The sequence below is a fragment of the Lactuca virosa genome, chromosome 7, assembly GCF_052849685.1.
Source record: "Lactuca virosa cultivar CGN04683 chromosome 7, Lactuca_virosa_CGN04683_v6, whole genome shotgun sequence".
In the NCBI taxonomy this organism is placed as follows: domain Eukaryota; kingdom Viridiplantae; phylum Streptophyta; class Magnoliopsida; order Asterales; family Asteraceae; genus Lactuca; species Lactuca virosa.
In genome coordinates this window covers 558321-571743 of record NC_136432.1, presented here as the reverse complement: position 1 = coordinate 571743, position 13423 = coordinate 558321, and positions in this window count along the sequence as shown.

The following is a 13423-nucleotide window of genomic DNA, read 5'->3' as shown; positions in this document are numbered from 1 at the left end:
TCAACTGTGGTGTCCTGGGAGGTGTCAATTGTGAGACAATCCCACATTCCTTAAGATAGTCGAGGAACTCTGTATTGAGATACTCACCACCACGATCGGATCGAAGCATCTTAATTTTCCTTCCCAATTGATTCTCTACTTCTTGTTTAAACTCTTTAAACCTTTCAAAAGTCTCTGAATTATTCTTGATTAAGTAGACATAACCATATCTACTATAATCATCTGTAAAAGTCACATAATAACGATTAGCATCCCTTGTGGTAGTTTTGAAGGGTCCACACACATCTGTGTGCACTAGATCCAACAAACCTTCACCCCTTGCACAGGAACCAGTAAAGGGTGACTTTGTCATTTTTCCAAGTAAGCATGATTCACAACTATCATCTGACTTTAGGTCAAATGACTCCAAGACTCCATCCTTTTGGAGTTGGCCTATGCGTTTCTTGCTTACATGTCCAAGACGACGATGTCATAATGATGCTTTATCCAGGTTATTATTATTAGAAGAATCAATACGCAACACATTATTTCCTAGGTTATCTACAACAGACACAGCTTCATACACACCATCACAAGGTAATGCTTTAAAATAAATAACATTATTAAAGAAAGCATTTATTCCATCAACTTCATTATAAAAAGAAAAGGTAAACCCTTGTTTGTACAAAGCATGAAAGGAAATAATATTTCTTGCCATTTCAGGCGAGTAACAACATTTATTCAAATCTAATGTAAACCCACTACTTAGCAACAAAGAATAAACTCCAATCTTGGTGACAGGTGAAGCTTTCCTATTCCCCATGATCAAGTTTATCTTTCCATGCTCCACATTCTCACTTCTTCTTAGTCCCTGCAAATCAGAACATATGTGAATTCCACATCCTGTATCAAGAACCCAAGAGTTAGAATAGGGTGAGTTATTAGACAATATTGTGTAAATACCTGCATGGGTGGGTTTCACTTTCCCATCCTTAATATCTTGCTGGTACTTTGGGCAATTCCGCTTCCAATGCGATTTTTCATGGCAATAGAAGCATTCAGCCTCTTTTGGGTCAGAAGAAGGAGTGACGAAACCTTTCTTGGTTCCACTTGAAGAGGAGCCATCAAGGGTCTTACCCTTGGTACCCTTCGAAGGGTTCTTCCTCTTTTTCCCTCTACCTTTCCCGATTTCCAGGACAGGGGCGGAGTTTGGAGTAGGAGTAGGAGTGGTAACAACCGACTTACCTTTAAGACCTGTTTCAGCGGTCTTTAGGAGTCCTTGAAGCTTGCTGAGGGTAACTTCCTCCTTGTTCATGTGGTATGTCATGCGGAATTGATCATAACACGATGGTAAGGAGTGCAAAATGATATCTATTGCTAACTCCTCAGGGAAGTTCACATTTAGCTTCAGCAAACAGTCCACATACCTTCACATTTTCTGCATGTGGCACGTGATGGGTTCACCATCCTTCATCTGGGTTGTTATCATGGAGGAGATGATTTCATATCGCTCTTGACGAGCACTCTGATGGTAGCGGTCCATCAAATCCTGGTGCATCTCAAAAGGATAGTAGTCCTCATAGGACTTTTGGAGCTCTGCTGTCATAGTGGCCAACATGATGCATGCCACTTTGGTAGCATCTCTTTCATGTGCCTCATATTCAGCGACCTCCTCAGGAGAAGCAGATGGCTCGGGTACCTTAAGCTCCTTGTCGAGGACATATTCCTTGTCCTCATACCGAGTGACCATCCTGATGTTCCTGATCCAATACATAAAGTTGGATCCATCAAAGATAACTCTCCCACAAAGGTTCATGAGAGAGAAGGAGCCGGTAGGGTTTGAGCCAGAAGCAGCATTGTTGGAAGACATCTGAAAAAGAAGAAAACAAGTTTAGATTAGATATAAAGATAGTCCTTAATAAAACACCCAAATGTAATATTAAGGCTAGGATCCAATCACAATATATTATAACTAAGAAGAGGGATGCCGTAATCTAAGCTATAACATATTTGAAAGGTAGGTGAATGACGATTCACCAATTTCCACCATGAAAACGAAATTATTATTTTAATTGGTTTTTAGAAACTCCTAGATTCTTTTGAGATTCATTGAACTTTTCAATGGCATGTTTTAATCTCGAGTGTGCCCTTCATGTTTTGTGACTGGGATGTCGAGGATCACAAAACAAGGTGTGAAGTAACCATGCAAATTGCATGGTACCCTTAATGTTTTTCACTCAATCGATGTGCCGGTTAGCCACACGCGCTCCACCGACCTATGAAAAACCTTAAGTCACCCTTTGCCTACCTTGTTAAGTCCAAGTTAGTGTGCCAGTTAACCACACACGCTCCACTAACGACTTAATCAGAGTGCAAAGTGTAATTTCATGGGTTAGCACCTTATTCACATTTTCCTAAAGTAACTAAGATTGGGAATTTATAAAAACATTTAGTTACTTTATAATAATCATTATACTTTTAATGAGAATTTTTATGTCATTGTCCTACCCGTTCGGCTAGCGACCCTCCACCGATCAAGGAAGCGGTGGGTGAGAGTGGACACCCATTTAACTGCCATTTTATAGGCAACAACCTTATACCCCCCCTTATAGACCGGCTTCGTGAATGAGGCCTACTAACGGTAAAACGACTTGATCTTATACATATAAATACATATATATATATATATATATATATATATATATATATATATTATTATTAACTTATAATATTATAAAGTATAAGGGTTGAATTTTAACTTTTAAAATTCTAGGGGTTGGAACTAAAGTTTACTAGATGACTTTACATGTTCCAAAACTTGAGGGCAAGTTTTGTAACTTTATAAAACTTTTCAATTCATAACTTATGAGTTTTGTTCATTAAAAATGAAGACTCTTCATTTTTTTGTAACTTATGTGTTCTTTTAGTGGATTTATTACAAAGTGACTTTTGGTTATCCATAACTTGAGGAAAAGTTATGGACTCCATCAAAACACATCATGATCATGAATTAACTACCAATCAATAGCACATAATTCTTATGATCTTGCAAGAACTCATAAGAACATGAATATTCATATCAAAATTTCAAGAACATATGAACACATATAAACATGGAATTTTGATATTAGCCATTGTAAATTGATTAGCACAACCATTACACCATCTAAAACAAGTTTTATAACACCAAAACAGTTTAGGGTAATGTTTCTAGTCCATTTTCAGCAGCAAAAATCGAAAATCTGCACTCTGCCTGGCCAACTCGTCGAGTGCAAGAACTGACTCGCCGAGTTGGTTGAAGATACGCTTGGACTCGTTGAGTCCCCCCATGGACTTGGCGAGTCCCCTGTGCAGACAGCAAGAATTTTGACTTTTTCAGCTATTTTGCATCAAGTATCAAACAAACAAGCCTAGGCTCTGATACCACTGTAGGGTTTTGAGCATTCTAACACTCCTAAGGTGTTCATGCAACCCTAGAAACCTTGGATCTATGTTTGACTAAGATACATGCAAAATTGATTTTCCAAGGTTCATAATCCTATCTAGCATACATGGGGAACTTTTAATGTAAACGTAAGCTAGAAAAACATACCTTGTAGTAGTTTGGATTCCTTGAAAACCTTGTGAGCCTAACACCCCAAGTGTGATGCCTCAAATGTATCACACAACACCAAATGCTATTGGAATGACTTGAGAGAAATGTAGAACACTTCTAAAATCGGCTTGCCCTCTCTATTCTTTCTAGTGGCTGATTTTGGTGAGCTTTATGTTGCTTATGAAGTGTGTTACAACTAGGGTTACACCATGTAAACCCTAATGTGACATGACTCTTCATTTCCATGATCCATGGGTTTACACCTCCATGGAGCATCCTATGGGTCTTAGCCCAACTTGATAATCCATGGAGCATTTAGCCCACTATACAAGTATGGATGATTTACACAATCAACCCATTTAATTAGTCACCTTTTTTTATCACTTAATTAATTCTAAATTAATTCTTGATCAATACTAATTAAATAATATTATTAATAATATTATTAATATATTAGAACTTATAATATATTAATAAACCATAAGTGTTATTTCTCTCATTTTAGTCTATCCAAATGCATGATGCCATGCAACCGAAATGAACCATGCCAAACCGGGTCAAGTATATACCGGAAATTGTTAGGAACTTAGACACATTATCCAACAGTTACGCATGTGGCCAACAGGGTCACTTGAGCAGGGACTGCCCCAAGAAGGGCTTGATATGTTTCCACTACAACCAAACTGGCCATAAAAATGGCGATTGTCCGAGGTTGCAGGGAGGGGGAGGAGCAGTGGCGGCGCCTGCGCCCGCCACGATGAGGATTACCGATGGCCGCCCTGCTAAAGCGGATGCTCCAGCGGTGAACAGCCGCGCATTTCAGCTGACTACAGAGGAGGCTCGGGCAGCGCCAGACGTTGTAGCTGGTACGTGTTTGTTCTTCTCGGCTCTCTATTTATTTGTATTGCTTATATGTGCATTGTGCTTATTTATAGGGACCTTTTTGGTCAATGGTATGTCGGCTCATGTTTTGTTCGATTGGGGAGCTACCCGATCATTCGTGTCTCTTGCGCTTAGCAAGAAGTTTCGGGATGCGCCGGGAACTTTGGATTCCTCGCTTGAGGTAGAGATTGCTGACGACCGAACTGTGAGTGTTGCGAGGGTGTATCAGGACTGTGTCCTGAATGTGCTTCGAGAGAGGTTTCACGTTGACTTGGTTCTGATACCGTTGCGAGGGATGAAAGTGATTGTCGGGATGGATTGGTTGGGGGCCAATGGGGCCATGATCGATTGCGAGCGCCAGTTAGTGAGGGTTCGAACCCCAAGTGGGGGAGAACTGGTTATACATGGTGAGAGGGCCTCGTATGGGCCGACCCTCTGTTCGGCTGCAAGGTCAAGGAGATTTCTGCAGCAGGGATGTACGGGATTTCTGGCTTATATCTCAGATACGAGAGTTGAGACCATGACAGATGTGGGCAGTGTGCCGGTTGTACTTGAATTTCGGGATGTTTTTCCCGAAGAGTTACCAGCATTGCCTCCGGAGAGGCAGGTTGAGTTTCGCATTGATTTGGTGTCGGGTGCCGCTCCGATAGCGAAGGCACCATACCGAGTAGCACCGCCCGAGATACAGGAGCTATCTACGCAGCTTCAGGAGTTGCTAGACCGAGGGTTTATCGGTCCGAGCATTTCCCAATGGGGAGCTCCGATCCTGTTTGTGAAAAAGAAGGATGGATTGCACAGGATGTGCATTGATTATCGAGAGCTGAAAAAACTGACGGTGAAGAAACGTTATCCGTTCCTGAGGATCGATGATTTGTTTGATCAGCTGCAGGGTGGGTATTGGTTTTCCAAGATTGATCTTCGGTTGGGATACCATCAGATGACGATTCGAGATGAGGACATACCGAAGACAGCTTTTAGGACTCGGTATGGGCATTATGAGTTTGTGGTGATGCCATTTGGGCTCACCAATGCCCCAGCAGCGTTCATGGATCTCATGAACAGGGTGTGTAGACCGATGCTAGATCGGTCGATGATCGTTTTTATTGATGATATCTTGGTCTACTCTAAGACCAAGGAGCAGCACGAGCATCATATGAGGGAGGTATTGGAGACCATGAGGGCGGAGAGGCTGTATGCCAAGTTCTCCAAGTGTGATTTTTGGCTGCGGGAGGTACATTTTTTTGGGGCACATCATCAACCAGGAGGGCATTTCGGTTGATCCAGCTAAGGTTGAGGCAGTGATGCAGTTAGAAGTACCGAAGAATGCTTCAGAGATCCGTAGCTTCTTGGGTCTAGCGGGCTATTATCGGAGATTCATCCGGGATTTATCCAAGACTGTTGTGCCCTTGACCGGCTTGACCAATAAGAATGTGACGTTTCGATGGGGTACGTATCAACAGTTGACTTTTGAGACCCTAAGACGGAGGTTATGCGAGGCTCTGATTCTAGTACTACCCGAGGGGTTAGATGATTTGGTGGTTTACTATGACGCATCGATTTCAGGTTTAGGTGTGGTACTGATGCAGAGGGGGCATGTGATAGCTTACGCCTCGAGGAAGTTGAAGCCTCATGAGGCAAATTACCCCACTCACGACCTGGAATTGGGGGCAGTGGTGTTTGCCCTCAAGATTTAGAGGCATTACTTGTATGGAGTGAGGTGCACCATCTATACTGATCACAAGAGTTTGAAGTATTTGATGGATCATCAGAACCTCAACATGCGACATAGGAGGTGGTTGGACGTACTGAAGGACTATGAGTGTGAGATCATTTACCATCCCGGGAAGGCCAACATGGTGGCCGATGCTTTGAGTCACAAGGTGGCAGGTCCCCGATTGGGAATGTTTGTTTGAGGATGATCGTGATCTCTCAATTGTTGGATATGATCAAGGAAGCTCAGGTCGAGGGGGTGAAGAAGGATAACTGGAAGATAGAACGGATTCGAGGGCAATATCATTTGTTTGTTAAGGATAATAGTGGCCTTTTGACACAGTGTGGCCTAGTATGGGTACCGGTGACTGGAGGAGTGAGGCAGAAGATATTGGAGGAGGCACACAAGTCCAAGTTCTCTTTACATCCAGGAGATACAAAAATGTATAGAGATTTGAGACTGAGTTACTGGTGGCCCTGCATGAAGCGGGAGATCGCCTAGTTTGTGGAGTGGTGCTTGACCTGCAGGAAGGTCAAGGCCGAGCATCAGCGGCCTCATGGCAAGGTTCATCCACTACCCATTCCCATGTGGAAGTGGGAAGAGATCACTATGGACATCATTACGAAGTTACCGAGGACGGCAAGGGGTGTGGACGCCACATGGGTGATCGTAGACAGACTGACGAAGAGTATCCATTTTATTCCGATCTCTGAGAGTATATCCGCCGAGAAGTTGGCGGATATTTATGTGCGAGAGGTGGTGGCTAGACACGGGGTGCCAGTATCGGTAGTCTCTTACAGGGATGATCGGTTTACATCCAGGTTCTAAAAGAAGTTCCACGAGGAACTGGGCACTCAACTGCATTTCAGTACAGCGTACCACCCTCAGATAGATGGCCAGAGCGAGAGGATGATCCAGACACTGGAGAATATGGTGCGAGCATGTGTGTTGGATTTTGGAGGGAGTTGGGATACGCACCTTCCACTGGCAGTGTTTTCATACAATAACAGTTACCATGCCAGTATCGACCGAACCCCATTTGAGATGTTGTAGGGAAGGAGGTGCAGGACACCGGTTTGATGGGACGAGGTTGGACACCAAGTCATGGGGGTCACTGAGGTGGTGCTCAAGACTACCAGGCTGATTCAGCAGGTGCACGACCGGCTGCGAGTCGCACAGAGCCGTCAGAAAAGTTATGCCGACCGGTGGCGATCAGATCTTGAGTTCCAGGTGGGGGATTTCGTGCTATTGAAAGTGTCACTGTGGAAGGGGGTCATTAGGTTTCGAAAGAGGGGCAAGTTAGGGCCACGATATATAGGCCCTTTTAGGATTACGGCCCGGGTGGGCAAGGTAGCATATCGCTTGGAGCTGTCGGATGAGCTTAGCCAGATTCACAACACTTTCCATGTGTCACAGCTTCGGAAGTGTGTCACGGACGAGGCCGTGGTCGTCTCTCTGGACGATATTCAGTAGGACGAGAGCCTGAACTACATTGAGAGGCCTGTTGTAATTTTGGATAGGATGACCAAGGTACTTCGGAACAAGGAAGTGAAGCTTGTAAAGGTGCAGTGGCAGCACCGAAGGGGATCCGAATGGACATGGGAGCCGAAGGATGAGATGCGGGAGCATTACCCCAATCTATTTGCATCTACGGAATTTAAAAACGAAGTCTAGTCCAAGTGGGGGAGAGTTGTAACACTCTAATTAAGGTATTACCACAAAAGCCCTTAAAGTTATTAACTATTGCATTTTATGTCCCTTAAGTATGTTGGGCGTACTTCATGAGTACGCTTAGCGTACCATGCATAAAGGATCACGGAGGGTCAGCACGTACGCTGGGTGTACCAAGAGTACGCGGGGCGTACGTGACAGATATCCAAACCCTAATTTATGGACTTGAGAATTATATAAGCATCCTTATCTTATTTGAGCTCCACCCTAACCAGCTTCCTTCACCTTCAAACGTTCCTCAAAAACCCTAGAATCATTTGAGAGTGTCTTTTGAGCTTAAGGAGTGCATTTGTGGCCATTTTAGTGTCCATTCAAGAAGGAGGAGTTGCTAAGCAAGCTTGGAGTGGCTTTGGGCTTCAAGAATCTACATCTAGTTCACCTTGAGGAGCTTCTGGAGGTATAAAGCTTTGATCTTGCCACCTTATTCATTAGATCTAGCTAGGGTTTTCTATTTTGTCCCTTTAGTTGGTTTTGGACCTCCTCTTGAGAGTTGAGCAACTCCAGAGGCTGAAATGGTTAGATCTGAAGTCCTTTGGTCCAATCATAGCATAAAAATGAAGTCTTGATGGGTGTTTTGACCTCATGCATGGATTAAGACCCTTGGAAAGGTCTTAATGGGTTGTTGGGAACCTATGGGACATGAAAAGGCATAAAGTTGCCAACTTTATGCCCTAGGACGTCTTAATGAGCTCAGATCTGATTATTGGACGTTAGAAAATCGTGTATTAAGCACTTAATGGAAGAAAGTGCTTAATCTGTTAGTATGATGGGCGTAACTTAGCGTATGCAGCGCGTACAGCCCAGGGACTCAGTACGCTGCGCGTACCAGGGTGGTACGCAAGGCGTATGCACAGCAGATAGACTTGGACTTGTTTTGGGCTTGTAAGCTTTTGGGCCTTGATTAGTTATTGGGCCTGGTCACGTTTTGAATTAGTAGGCCAACTTATCTGTTATGGTCCATGGTTTCTATGGTTGGGCTTTATTGGGCCATGAGGCCCATTAATGATATTGGACATGGAATTTGGGCCCATTAGCAAAGGAAGACTTTTGGGCCATTGTGAAAGGACTTGGGGTTTTGGATTCTTCAATTGGATTGTGTTGAGTCCTAACCTTGAGTAATGTTATTATTGTTCAGCACGGGTGGTTACGAACTGTTAGGAGAGCAGCTTTTGGATTCAACAGACAAAGGTGAGTCTTCTCACCATAACAATGGGTCTACGACACCAAGGCCGACCCATTTTATGATACGTGGTACAATAGCTGTAGTAGAGATATGTGGTATGATGGTTAGATTTATGCTAAGTGGTATGCTAGTGATTATGTATGTTATTGCATGGAAGACCCCGGGGGGAGCCCGTGGCAGTCGGATATAAGACCATGTGGGGGAGCCCATGGCAGGATGGTATAAGACCCTGGGGGAGCCCATGGCATCCTTATATGCTTATGTATATGTTAGGTAGTATGATAGATACCTCTGTGATATATTATATGCTAGTTAATTATATGATATGCGTGGAAGTCCCTGGGGGGAGCCCGTGGCAATTGGATATAAGACCATGTGGGGGAGCCCATGGCATTCCTAGGAAAAAACCATGGGGGAGCCCATGACATGAAGGTATAAGACCTTGGGGGGAGCCCACGACATCCTTATATGTTGTATGCATGGATTATTTGATATGTGTAGCTTTATAGCTAATATGATATGTGTTATGTGGATTGTGTGTGGGGTATGCTCTGGGGGACTCAATAAGGATTAGCTTATAGTTTGTGGATTTGTTTCAGGTACATCTAAGCCCAAGGGAAAGGTCAAGGCTTGATGGCGCGACGTGCACTCTCACTCGGCATTTTATGGGACACTCTGATATTTTGAAATAAAGTTGTATTTGATATGGCTATGAAAACAATTGAAATTGGTTTTTGTGGATGATGGAAATGTGTTTTGGATAATTAAAAATGAAAAAAAAAATCTTTTGAAAAATTGGGTTGTTACATATTTAAGGTCCTTATGTTCTTCAAGTGCATAACCCTTTCAGCCTCCATTGCCTTTTAGTGCCAATCTCGAAACCCTATCCATCTTGAGTGCATTTTGAGCTTACATAGAGTGTTTGTGTTTCTTTTGTGGTTTTGAAGAAGAAGGAAGTTTGAGGAGTAGCAAAGGATAAGAAGGAGCTTGTAGATCTAGAGTTTGTGCATCATTTCTAGCCTATTGAAGGTATAAAGTCTAAAACTTGTTCATTCTAAGCCTAGATCTAGACTTAGGGAAGATTTTAGCATCTTTTGGTCCCATAACTTGGTCTTTTGGAGTATGGGTTGCTCCAGGCCATTTGAGTTGTCCTTTTGCACTGAACCATGCAGGTGCTAGTGACCACCTAAGAGAGTTAGAGAGCTTAATTCATGGTTTGAGTCCCAATAAGGCATGCAAGAGCATAAAGTTTGCAACTTCATGGCTTAAGACTCTATTACGAGCTTGGATCTAAGTTTTAGACGTTAGAGCTTAATGGATTAAGTCATGGGTGCAAGTTTGGGCTGACTAACCAGTACGGCGGGCATACTCTAGAGTACGCTACGCGTACTGGGCCAGTGCCCTGATTCCGGATCATCAGCGTATGCTGGGCGTATGAGCCATGTACACCGCGCATACGCCGTCTGTGGACTTTGGAGATTTTGGGCTTAATATCTGTTGGGATTTTGACTTGTTTAGGATTGGTCCTCAGGCCCACCTGTTGTAGCAAGACATTTGTGGGCTTAAGGCCATGTTGGGTGGTCTTGGGCCATATTGGGCCTTAAAGGCCTTGTAGTTGGGCTTGGATGCCTTTTTGGACGTGTATGGATTTGGGCCTTGGTGGGAGGGAGGCCCAATGAGGCAAGGGTGAAGAACACTTTTTTCCTTAAATCAAGAATGAGGGTTTGGACTTCTGGGTTAGAATATTGGCCTAATTTCTAATTAGGGTTTTGTACTTGTGCCTTAGGGAGAGAATTTCGCGAGTCATCCGCTGGGTTCGATTTGATACCTTCAGTCTAAGGTGAGTTTCCTTCACTGTATCTATGGTTCGAAGGCACCAAAGCCGACCCACTAGTTCATGATGTAGTATGATGATTGTCTTCGTGACAACTGTCAGTTATACCTGCATTTGCTTGATGACTATGTGATTCTTTGTTATGATATTATGTGGTCGTGGTAGTGGTGAAATAGACCCGATATCCGGTTGAAATAGATTGAAGGGGATTGCAAGCATCCATATATGCTTGACAGTATCCAGTTGAAATAGACCGAAGGGGATTGCAAGCACCACAGCCGACCCACTGTATCTATGGTTCGAAGGCACCAAAGCCGACCCACTAGTTCATGATGTGGTATGATGATTGTCTTCGTGACAACTGTCAGTTATGCCTGCATTTGCTTGATGACTCTGTGATTCTTTGTTATGATATTATGTGGTCGTGGTAGCGGTGAAATAGACCCGGTATCCGGTTGAAATAGATTGAAGGGGATTGCAAGCACCCATATATGCTTGACAGTATCCGGTTGAAATAGACGGAAGGGGATTGCAAGCACCCAGATATGCTTGACAATATCCGGTTGAAATAGACCGAAGGGGATTGAAAGCACCCATATATGCTTGGCTGTAAGTTTGTATGGTATGTGGTATTTTGGGGGAACTCACTAAGCTTTGTGCTAACAGTTTTCAGTTGATGTTTCAGGTACTTCCAGTTCAAAGGGGAAGGGCCCAGCCTGATCGCACCACATCACCTTATGGTTTCCGCATTTTCAGATTTTGGGAATTTGTATTATGATAACATGTTGCTATGATACACTTTTGAATATTTTGTTATTAGTATCGTATGGTTGAATGAATTTAAAAACAAATTTATCTCTATTTTTGGGATGTTACAGTTACTGTTTTGCGATTTAGCGCTTTGGGATGGGTACACCATTATGTACAGTTTACATTCGTTAATATTTTGCAAACAGTAACACGTAGATATATAACATTCCGTTTGAAATTAAATAAAATATGTAAATGAATAATTAACCCTAAACCCCGAGATGTGAATTATATTTTATATTATTTTATTGTAGCCCTAAATCCATAATAATTTATCAGTGTTAGCCATGGGAGTTAAATATTATAATCTCGGGAATTTGGAGTCTATATTTTATCAATTGGACTTATATTGAATAGATTTTTGGGAAGCAAAGGCTAAAGAGTAAAATATGGATTTGAATTGTAATGTTTAGAGAAGGAGGGGCCGAATGTGTCAAATGGAGTGAAGTTTCAAATTGGAGACGGGAGTTTAAGATCCGTCACTTTCCTTCCTTTTTTCCCTCGTCGCATATACCGAAACCCTAACCCTATGCATTAGTCAGCCGCCATGTGTGACCCTCCAGTCGCCACCACACGTCTCTCTCGTTTTTCCGATCAGTCAAAGCTTCCGAGTGACCGTTGTCCTCAGCCGACGCACTTGTCGTCGCTGTAAGTCATCATCCAGCACCATCATTGCCCCGTTGCCGACGACAGAGAGAACCGCGAGCGACGTTCATTAGGTTGCTGCTGTCGTTCGCAATCACAACCCTCTTCTCCGTTTCGTCGGTGCTACGCCCTAGCCTCGTCCGTCGCCGCCGCAGCTCCGAGTGGCCACCTTCTATTGTACTCCGATTGCCGCCTGCCACCCGAAGTGGCTGAGTTGGGTGTGTTTTTCTGTTTACATCTTGTGCTAGTGATTGTGTGTTGCTGATTGCAAGCCGTGTTGGGTGTTTGGTTGGCCGGATAGCATGTCGGACCACCTGGCAGCCAACCATGGTGGCTGCCATCTCCTACCGCCACCAGCCACCGTGGAAGGTGGTTGTGTGTGTGATTTATGGTGCATTTAGGCATGTGTTTTATGGTGTGAAGTTGTTTGTGCATTTTTTTTGGCCAGAAAACCCTGGAACCCCCCCCCCCCCCCCACCACCACCACCACCACCGCTCGGGGTGGCAGTGGGTGGTACCTGGCCTAGTGAAACCCTAATTGACCTAAAAGCTTAATCTTGGACTAAGTTGGCATGTGTTTGGGTTGGAAACTCTAATTAGGGTTTAGAAAACCCTAATCTTGGAGACTTTTGTTTGGAACTTGCTGAGACCCGCGTTTTGGACCGTTGGATTGGAGTTATCAATTATGTGCGACCGTGTTGTATAATTGACCTTGTAGAGTAATGGACTTAATGGATTAAGTCCTTAATGATGGGTTTTGAGCATTCTAACACTCCTAAGTGTACATGCAACCCTAAATACCTTGGATCTATGTTTTCTCTATTATACATGCAATTATGAACTTTCCAAGGTATTACCCTATCTAGCATACAATACTTGATACTTGGGTAATCAAATGGATAGAATACATACCTTTGTTTGATGTAGCTTGTCTCCATGAAGCTTGAGTGCCTAGTGCCCCAAGTGTGACACCTCAAATGGTTCACACAACACCAAATGCACATGGAATGACTTGAGAGAAATGGAACACTCCTTGAAATCGTCTAGCCCTCA